Source organism: Manis javanica, chromosome 5 (genome assembly GCF_040802235.1).
Source record: "Manis javanica isolate MJ-LG chromosome 5, MJ_LKY, whole genome shotgun sequence".
NCBI lineage: Eukaryota > Metazoa > Chordata > Mammalia > Pholidota > Manidae > Manis > Manis javanica.
Window position 1 is genome coordinate 116,305,284 of NC_133160.1, and position 10,978 is coordinate 116,316,261.

General features: G+C 39.4%; 1 long non-coding RNA gene across 2 annotated transcripts; it reads right to left on the reverse strand.

The window, feature by feature from the left end:
• Positions 1 to 210: 210 nt before the first annotated feature.
• Positions 211 to 10,579, reverse strand: LOC118969281 (uncharacterized). 2 transcript variants are annotated; one of them, XR_005057239.2, is made up of 3 exons: positions 10,104 to 10,579; positions 7,632 to 7,713; positions 211 to 640 (listed from the first exon to the last, which is right to left on the reverse strand). It is a non-coding gene; the product is annotated as an uncharacterized lncRNA (long non-coding RNA). The 2 variants fall into 2 exon arrangements; XR_005057240.2 differs by lacking the exon at positions 211 to 640 and adding an exon at positions 7,059 to 7,282.
• Between the last annotated feature and the right edge of the window lie 399 nt (positions 10,580 to 10,978).

The following is a 10,978-nucleotide window of genomic DNA, read 5'->3' on the forward strand; positions in this document are numbered from 1 at the left end:
GAAATGCCCATTTGAGAGTACAAGAGAGTAGGAAACCCTGGGATCAAAAATGCAAGATGATGGACAAACATAGCTAAAGCCATAGGTCTCCTGAGAGTCTTTGCTAGTATTAGTCCCTATGTTTTAATGCTTGCAAAGAGAACAAAATACAATGATACACAATCATGCACATAAGTTGTAAAGGAGATTCCAGTGAAGCCAAAACCTTGCAAAAGTTTTATTTTAATGTAAAGGGTGAACAAGAGTTAAGGAAAAGTAACAATGGCAAAAGACGGGGAAAACTCTTTCTCTAAGCCTGTGTTCTGAAGAGAGAAATAATTCCCTTGAGAAATTAAAACCATAAGCATATCTTTGGACAGGTTTAGTATTTGAACTTTTACTCTCTGATTGGTTCTTTAGACATAAAATAATGAATGAACGGATGAGGTCTCAGATTAATAGTACTGGAGTTCATGGAAGAAATGAAAACAAATGTTTCTTTCTAGAACCAGGCCTTGCAGTATTTCCTTAGATTGAGATTGTTCAAACAAAAGCTGCAGTTTAAAATAACTGAAAACATCAGGCTGGAGTCATCAGATGAGACTCAGAATGAACACCTTCCAGACAACCAGATCCTCAAGTGCCTCCGATCTTTGAGTCACTGGAAATGGAATATAAAATATATGTGTTAGAAGTATTTAAAGAAATAAAGCAGGATACCCAAAATATGAGCAAAAAGAAAACAAGATGCTATGAATGTCTGTGTAAGAATAATAAGAGTCTTGCCTGTAGCAGAGACAGTGGGAATGGAGAGATCAGGTAAGAATAAAGAGCATTGTAGGAGATTAAATTTAATACCTATCAGAGATGAAGAAGAAAAGTAATTAATGTGAATTTGATATCTCCTTATAAAAAATGTCTCACATTCTACATGGAATCCTTTCTTCCATTACTCTGGCCTTTACAAGGTTACATAGATGTGACTGTCTTGACATCAGCATCTAATCCCTCATATGATCCCTGAGTGATTGCCCTTTTCTCATCTCTGAGATTACCCTTCTTGATTTTAGATTTAAATATATGCCAATAGTAATTGCAAGGAAGACCTCTAAGCAGATTTTTAAGATAAGTGAAGTCATATAGCTTTGTCTCAACAATGTTCCAAGAGCAAAACTAAAGTCTGGTCAACTACTAAGCCATTTTTTGTACTGTGCCCTAGACCAGTGCTAATCAAAGTATGACCTGTGGGCAAGAACAAATCTGTGAAATGTTTGTTACTTCTCAGGAATAAAATGAGAAGCATGTGCCAGAATCTAACTCAAATATGCCACTAAGCACACTGTAGTTAAGCTGACATTTCTTTATGGCAAGACATTCTTGGTGAAGGGAATCATGCATTGGTTTCTATCCGGTCATAAGCCCCTTATCTCACTGAGAACTGGCACCTTGAGTAGCACAGCCCTGGACACTGCAGCCCTTACACGTGCCCAGCACATTATACCTGTTCAGCAGGTGTTTATTGAATGAAAAATTTGACTTAATGCCCAAAGTTGTAACATGCAAAATTCAACAGGAAGTATTTTTACTTCACATCAACATTTCATTACTATAATACTACCTAATGTAGCAGGCAACTAAGACTGTTAGAAGCCTTTGAGAGGAACAATCTTTAAGTACTTGCCAAAGGAATACTGCATTCACATATTATAATTCATATGATTAGAGCTATTCCCAAATCTCATGATGGCATGCCCACTGTGGCAGAATTGTGCTATGCTTGCTTTAACTGATAGTCTTAATAAAAACAAAGAAGCAGAATCAGAAACAAAAAAGGAACAATCACAAAGGACATCACATAAATACAAAGAATTATTAGAGAATACTATGAAAAATTATATGCCAATAAATTGGACAACCTAGAAGAAATGAACAACTTTCTAGAAAAATACAATCTTCCAAGACTGAGCCAGGAAGAAACAAAATATGAACAGAACAATTATCAGCAATTGAATTGTATTGGTAATCAAAAAACTACCTAAGAACAAAACCCCTGGACCAGATAGCTTGCTTCACCACTTAACTTTATCAAACATTTAGTGAAGACATAATACTTATCCTCCTTAAAGTTTCCCAAAAAGTAGAAGAGGAGGAAATACTTCCAAACTCATTCTATGAGGCCAGCATCACTCTAATACCAAAACCAGGCAAAGACACCACAAGTAAAATTACAGACCAATATCACTAATGAACATAGATGCAAAAACACTCAACAAAATATTAGCAAACCAAATTCAAAATTACATCAAAAAGATCATCCATAATGATCAAGTAGGACTTATTCCAGGGATGCAAAGATGGTACAATATTCAAAAATCCATCAACATCATCCACCACATCAAAAGAAGGACAAATACCACATGATCATCTCAATCAATGTTGAAAAAGCATTTGACAAAATTCAACATCCATTCATGATAAAAACTCTAAACAAAATGGATATAGAGGACAAGTACCTCAACATAATAAAGGCCATATATGACAAACATACAGCCAACATCATACTTAAAAGAGAAATGCTGAAAGCTTTTCCTTTAATATTGGGAACAAAACAAGGATAGCTACTTTTTCCACTTTTATTCAACATAGTACTAGAGGTCCTAGCCATGGCAATCAGACAACACAAAGAAGTAAAAAGCATCCAAATTGGTAAGGAAGAAGTTAAACTGTCACTGTTTGCAGATGACATGATATTGTACACAAAAAAACCCTAAAGAATCCACCCCAAAACTACTAGAACTAATAGCTGAATTCAGCAAAGCTGCAGGATACAAAATTAATACACAGAAATCTGTTGCATTCCTATATACTAATGATGAACTAGCAGAAAGAAACATCAGGAGAACAATTCCATTCAGAATTCCATCAAGAAGAATAAAATATGTAGGAATAAACCTAACCAAGGAGGTGAAAGACCTTATTCTGAAAACTAGAAGATATTCATGAGAGAAGTTAAAGAAGAAACCAATAAATGGAAACCTATCCTGTGCTCATGAAGAGGAAGAATTAATATTGTCAAAATGGTCATAGTTCCTAAAGAAATATACAAATTCAATGCAACTCCTATCAAAATACCTACAGCATTTTTCAATGAACTAGAACAAATAGTTCTAAAATTCATATGGAACCACAACAGACCCCAAATAGCCAAAACAACCTTGAGAAAGAACAAAGCTGGTGGTATTACACTCCCTGACTTCAAGCTCTACTACAAAGCCACAGTAATCAAAACTATTTGGTACTGGTACAAGAACAGACCCACAGATCAATGAAAAAGGATAGAGAGCCCAGATATAAACCCAAGCATATATGGTCAATTAATACATGATAAAGGAGCCATGAATATACAATGGGGAAATGACAGCCTCTTCAACAACTGGTATTGGCAAAACTGGACAGCTACATGCAAGAGAATGAAACTGGAGTACTAACTCCATACACAAAAATAAACTTGAAATGGATCAAAACCTGAATGTAAGTTGTGAAACCATAAAACTCTTAGAAGAAAACATAGGCAAAAATCTCTTGAATATAAACATGAGCAACTTTTTCCTGAACACATCTCCTCAGACAAGGGGAACAAAAGCAAAAATGAACAAGTGGGACTACATCAAACTAAAAAGCTTCTGTACAGCAAAAGATACCATCAACAGAACAAAAGGGCATCTCATAGTATGGGAGAATATATTCATAAATGACTCATTTGATAAGGGTTTAACATCCAAAATATATAAAGAACTCATGTGCCTCAACACCCAAAAATCAAATAATCCAATTAAAAAATGGGCAGACGGTCTGAACAGACATTTCTCCAAAAAAGAAATACAGATGGCCAACAGGAACATGAAAAGATGCTCCACATCACTAATCATCAGGGAAATGCAAATTAAAACCACAATGAGATATCACCTCACACCAGTAAGGATGGCCACTATCCAAAAGACAAGCAACAACAAATGCTGGCGAGGATGTGGAGAAAGGGAACCCTCTTATACTCTTTGTGGAAATGTAAATTGGTGCAACAGTTGTGGAAAGCAATATGGAGTTTTCTCAAAAAACTAAAAACAGAAATACCATTTGACCCAATAATTCCACTCCAAGAATTTACCTGAAGAAAACAAGATCCCTGATTCAAAAAGACATATTCACCACTATGTTTATTGCAGAACTATTTACAATAGCCAAGATATGAAAGTAACATAAGTGTCCATCAGTAGATGAATGGATAAAGATGATGTGGTACATATACACAATGGAATATTATTCAGCCATAAAAAAAGAAATCTTGCCATTTGCAATTTGCAACATGGATGGAGCTAGAGGGTGCTCAGTGAAAAAAGCCAGATGGAGAAAGACAAATACCAAATGATTTCACTCATTTGTAGAGTGTAACAACAAAGCAAAAGAGAAGGAAGAAAATAATAATAGACTCATATATTCCAAGAACAGACTAGTGGCTACAAAAGTGGAGGGGTTGGTGAGGGTGTGGGGAAGAAGGGCATTAAGGGGCACAATAATGTGCACTTACAATATAGGCAGGTCATGGGTACAGTAGTACAGCACAGAGAATACAATTAATGACTCTGTAACATCTTACTATGCTGATAGGCAGTGACCACAGTGGAGGGGTGAAGACTTGATAATATGGGTGAATGCTGAACCACTGTGTATTTGAAACCATCATAAGATTGTATACCAATGATACTTTAATTAAAATAAAAAGAGCAGAAGAGGAAAAATAAAAAAAAAGCAAAGAAGCTGAGGACCATTTTATCACTCTCCCTAATTACAGAAGACTAAAAATTGTGAATATTAGGGTATAGTTGCACTATTTTTTACCGTGAACCAGTTGAGAACTTGGTCCTTCTTGCTAGTCGCATGATCAGTGAACCTGACACAGCAGTTTCCACCTACTCTCCTGCTGTTGAGGGTCTTTTTTAATCACCTCCATTTGTGAAGATAATGGGACAATTCTACTATATGAATACCTGATTGTTCTTTCAGTTGCCTTCCCAGAAAAGAAATCTTTGGGGTTTTAAGCCTTGCATGGCTCTAATACCCCACTTTGAGCTGTGGGCTGTGGAGTACAATGGCTATATTAATTTGCAGGAACAGGATGAAAGAGCTTTAGTTGATTTGAATTTTTTTTTAATTTGCCATTTGAGAACACAGTAGCTCCTTTTAGTGCAAAGGTATAACCCACAGACAGACACTAAGTGAGAGAAGCAGCCAACTTACACTACATGAGAGAAAGAGCTCTCAGCCAAGATGGGTACACATGTCTCTAGAGCAGGCTGAGGGCAGCTTTCCTACAGCACCATCATGTAGCTCTATCTTTACTCTGTGAGGTCATCAGATATAAGCATTAAAATCAATAAAGTACCCACACTCCTGAAGTGTGAGATGCACATACTGCCTTCCTTCCGAAGAGTACAGTATGAAAAGGGTTGGGGGAGATAACTTTACAATGCAGAAAACTGACAACACTCCCTCAGCCAGGGAACAAGGTCAACATTGATAGTGATCAATAATGCTGCTAGAATGTACCCTGGATCTGAGACGGTGAAAACGGTATTTTGCCTTTGCAGTCTTCCTCCCCAAAACTCAATCTAATCATGAGGAAAACCTCAGGTGAATCCCAATACAGGGACATTCTACAAAACACCTGATCAGTATTTCTCAAAAAAAAAAAAAAAGAAAAAGAAAAAATCTGAAGATTAGACTTCAGTCAACAATAATATATTAATATTGGTTCATCAATTGTTACGATGTACCTTACTAATATAAGATGTTAATAATAGGGCATACTGGATGCAGGGAACTCTCTGTATTATCTTCAAATTTTTCTATAAATTCATAATTGTTCAAAAAATAAGTTTTAAAATAGTAGAGAAATCACTCACTATATAAATCAGGGTAACTGCAACTACTTGAGATACTGCAATAAAAAAATGTAATATCAAGAATTGATTACACAAGTGCTGGACAAGCTAAGGAACCAAACAGCAAGAACTGGAAGCTACAGCCACTTTGAGTGCTGGGGAAGGGGAAGACTTGGCATTAGCAGAGCTCAGGTGCTGGCCACCCAGAAGCAGCTGGAACAATAATGAGCCTGTCCAGGGGAAGATGGCACCACAGAGGAAGGGACAATCCAATGTAAAACTGGTCAGGAAATGCCACTAGAGGCAGAAAGAAAAGAGAAGAAATGTTCTGGCTCCTCTTCTTCCTCCAGTTTTAGTCTCTGGCCAGTGCCTCCCATTGATGGACCCATCTAGAAGCCAGCAGGCATGGAAGCTTGGGGAATGTAGTCATTTGAAACAGAGAACAGACGGGAAGGGCAAGAATGGATCTGAGAGTAAAAAGGTCTACAGCCAATGCTCCAGTCCTTCCTTCAATAAAATCTTAATATGTCATACTGAAAGTGAGAAGTTTGGCCATTTAAAAAAATCTATACTTTTTTATTTATAATGGTTCCTTCTGCTCTATAAGGGAAAAGTAAGTTCATATTTATTTACTTCCAGGGAACTTCAATAATCCCTTTCATTTTTATTCCCCTATTTTTTAAATGCAGTATGTTCTCCCTTTTTTATCATTTAGGATTAGCATTTCTCTTCATAAGTAGTTTTTCTTCATATACTTTATCTTCTTGAATTAACTGTGAAACTTTCTTGAATTATTTGTACTCAAAAGCACCCAGCCATCTCATCATAGAAACCAAATGTCAAAAGATTTGCTAGCTTGATATGAACATCCTAAACAAAAGTTTTGAAAAACCTTTTCTCCTCTGTTTTTCTTTAAAACAGGGAAAAGCAGAGGAGCTTTTAGTGATCAGAGACCACTCAGATATTTTGAATTTTCCAGCATGGCCAAACGTATTGAGAATTTGGGCTTAAGCAGCATTTTGAAAGGGGGAGAGTGTGTCAGTCATTTTAATGGGTGGGGCACTTCAGGAGAAACAAGATGCATAAAGTTTTGAGACTTGTGTAAGTGAAAGTTACCAGATATTTCAGTTTTGCCAAATTTTTAACTTTTATTAAGACTGAGGTGATATACAGCATTCATGGATACTCTAGCTCAAGCGTTCAGTTGAGAGACTGAGTGTCGTAGTCCACCATACTTAAACCAGAACAAGGCACTCAGAGGAACAACTTCCTTCCTGCAGTGTTTGAAGAAATGATCTTTTCAGAATTCTTATTGGAAGCCCTTACTTAGCTGGAGTTCTCTCAACAGTAAGAATTCCATATGTCTGAGAAAATGAAAAACAAAGTTACTTCTAGGGAACCATATTTAAAACAAAATCAACCCTGATGCCAAATTAAAGATTAAATATATATAAAGAATATATGATTCAAAGATCGTTGGGTTTGGTGTCCATGAGCTGAAATGCAAATTTGAGGGCATGTTTTCTTTCCCAGAAGGCTCTACTCATGGCAGAGAGGACAACAGGCTGACTACAATACTCTACTTTCCTAATTAATTCTAGCATCACTAGGGAGGTCATCATTACTTTGAGATGTGCCTTGGGAAATTTAACAACACAATTTATGCAGAATGGTTGTGCCTCTGAAAATTAAAAGGAAATAACTGCACATTACCTCATGACCAAGACAGCCCCTCACGTGGGTGAGAGCAGGGAAAGGTATGCGCGGCAGCAGGGTGTGTGATCTGCTTCTGGAGCTGTGATAGGGAAAGCAGAACACAAGCCTTAAAACTCCTCACAGGTGATGAGAATTCGGTCTCTCCAATATCAGTCATCAGCAAGATTGATAAGTAGCCTAAATCTCTTTCCAGTTGAAAATTTAATCTTCTTAGTACACAAAGTAATGACATTTTCTCTTTGTGTTCACCTAATTCTAAGGAGTATGTCATTCCACAAACTGAAGGCATACTCAATGTTCTAGCTGGAAGATGTTTTTCTTTTCTAAAACTCTAGAGAGAGCTTTGATGTCTTCAATTTTCCCATCCATACTGCATTCTGCTTCCAGCTTGCCCTACTTAAAATAAGCAAGCAAACAAAATTGTTTACATAGTACATAAAACACCCAGATTTAGAGAAAAAAGAAACAATAATCCTTTCAGTCTGTATCATATGTAGCCTATGCTACACTTTGTCTTTTCCTTGTGGGTACTTAAGTTGTGATGGCATTCGCTGGTTGATGTTAAGGTCCAAACTGTTCAGTTACCCAGAGGTGGGGACAGCAGCTCTGGATGGACACTGTGAAAGGGAATGAGGAAGAGTGGGGTTTTGAAAGTCTGGAACCTGGAATCCTCCTGAAAACAGGAGCAAGGGGCCAATATGGGAACGAAGAGGAGATGGAGAGCTCCGATGGTGGAGCTGCCCCAGAAAGAGTATAGGAGAGTGATAATCCAAATGCAGGGGACTGGTCAAGAGGCTAGTCCAGAAAGGGCAGAAGGCAAGGATTCTAGTCAGTGAGTTCATTAAAGTCAAGGATTCACAACCATCAAGCAAATGTAAATAAGCATCAGAATTTTGTGTGTGGACAGGTGGATGTAGGAAAAGCAACAGGTACAGTAGGGAACAGATTAGCAGGCAAGAAAGGCATGGGAGGAATCTGTACTTCTCAGTGTGCACGTGAGGCTTGCTTGCATAACAGACAAGTGCAATCGCTCTCAAAGTGTGAACCCAGGCCAGCAGCAAAGGGGATCACCTGGTGTTGGATTCCCCTGAGGAAGGCGCCGCCCCAAATCACTCACCAAAGACGTTTCTTGATGCAACAAGCAAGAGGAATTTATTCGGAAGCCAACTAGTTGGGGTCCAAGTCAGCCCGTCCAGCAGGTCTCAACGAGGACCCTGAGTACTTACAACTAAGTGGTTATATAGGATTTTCTGAGGCATTCAGCCCTAGAGATTTACCATGGTTACAGATTATGTTGTAGTAACAAGATAACAATACTACATAGCAAGATAACAATACTACAAAGGCAGTAATTTTTCAAACCTACGATTTCTGGGTTAGTGCCACGTCCTGGGGGTGTAGCAAGGTAGGGTCAGCTTTTATGCTTAACTAACCGAAAGGTTAGCGCTGCCAGCAGTCATGATTGATTAACTTGTTTTTCCAGAGGAGTTACCTGGTTTCAGTTGTTCCCTCTGAGTCATATATCAGAATGGCTTTTTGGGCTTCAAGATGGCCACTCTTAAGCTAACTTATTTCTCAGGGAGGTTGGGGTCCTACACTGGCACTTGTCAGAAATGTCAGTTCTTGGGCTCATCCCAGACTACTCAGTCAGAATGGGGCCTCTGGTCATGGTACCCAGATGTCTGTGCTGTCACACACACACCCAGGTGATTCTGACGCTTCTTGTTTCTAAAATTTAAGAACCACTGAGCTAGTAGGTAAGACTAGTTTAAAAACTGGGTACAGCAGGACGCAGAAATGTCTGAAGGGATTCTTTTACTTGGAATTTGAATTTTAATAATCCCACATTACAAAATAACAACTCCCTTTTATTAAACAGGTGTGCCAGATAACTCTTCTTTGCCTCTTCTGACCCACGCTCCACCCTTTTCCACCCTGCCCTGTGTCCCACAGAGGGGCTGCAACAAAGGGCTCCCTGGCTCCTGCCTGGATTTAGCGCCTGGGGAGCTCCAGCAGTTCAGCAGGAGAAAAGAGAATGAGGTCAGTTTATTTGCTCCTCCGCAAAAAGTACTTTGCCGGTTCCCTCTCTGTGGGGTTGCCTTCTGCTGCCTGTGTCATCTGATCAAGGTCATTTCTCCTCTCACGCTGTTTCTCTCTCCAAGATTCTTTTCTTCCTGATCTGTAGCAGCTCCCTCCTTTCCCCTTGGGCCTAGGGGTGGTGGCAGCTTTATTGCTACTACGGCCATCTAACTTCCCTATAGTCTGTGCTTTGCCCACATTCCATCCACAGTTTTGCAGATAAGCTTTTTAAACATCTTTGGCAATAGACTCCCCAAATTAACCAAATTAAGGTGCTCCATTTGTTTTTTGTTGGGACTCTGTATCCGACTTATGCACCTCCTCAGATTCCGTAAACCCTCAGCTGCTTGCTCTCTCTGCCATGGCAGCCTCCACCCGCCACCAACTCACCGCTGGGATCTTTGCTGCCTGGGACCGGCCAGTCACTTGCGCTGGGCCCTCTAGAACAGTCACAATGACCAGCCCACGCCTGGAGCCTCTGATTCCTGCCCCCACTTCCAGGCTTGAAGGGAATGAGACGCGGCACCCCAGCAGCCGTGGAAGAGCCCGGATGACGAAATGGAATCCAGAAGTTGAAGGTAGCTGACTGATGGGAAATAGGAGGCCAGACGGAACCAGGCCGACCCGCTCTGATTCATGGCTTTTCCTTATGGCCGTTAGGAATGTCTCCCGGGCAAGCCCAGTACCCCCCGAGCAAGGGGCCGTGTCTCTTCATGACCCGCAGTGAAGGGGCAGCCAGCATGGTCAGGCCTCACTGCCTGGGACTTTGCGCTCTTCTTTGCCTCGCTTCCACTTTTCCCATTTTGCCGCCTCAGTTTTGTGAGGTTCAAAGTGAGACGCGGCACTTTCATCCTAGCCTAAGTCTATTATGTAGAGATCCTTGGTTAAATCACCTGCTGGCTTAGACTATTATAGGTAACATGACCATAAAAGAGAGGCAATAAAATAAAGGCACACAGACCAGGGTTATTTGGTGATAATGTCCTATGCTTCCCAGCCAGATGAAGCTAAGGAATGTCATCTTGGGTATTTCCAATGTTTCCTTGCTTACACTGACCTGTGTCACAGTATGGCCAATCTTCTCCAGTGCCCTATGTCATCTTTGTACAGGTATGAAGATAAGAAAATAGGTATGAAAATAATTAAAGAAACAGATAATTTTAAATAGTGTGGCTAACGGGTAAAGATAATAGACCTAAAGCACATTAAGCTATAACACATCAAGGTAGATGCTCATTTTTAAAAGATACTAACTTACATGGCAG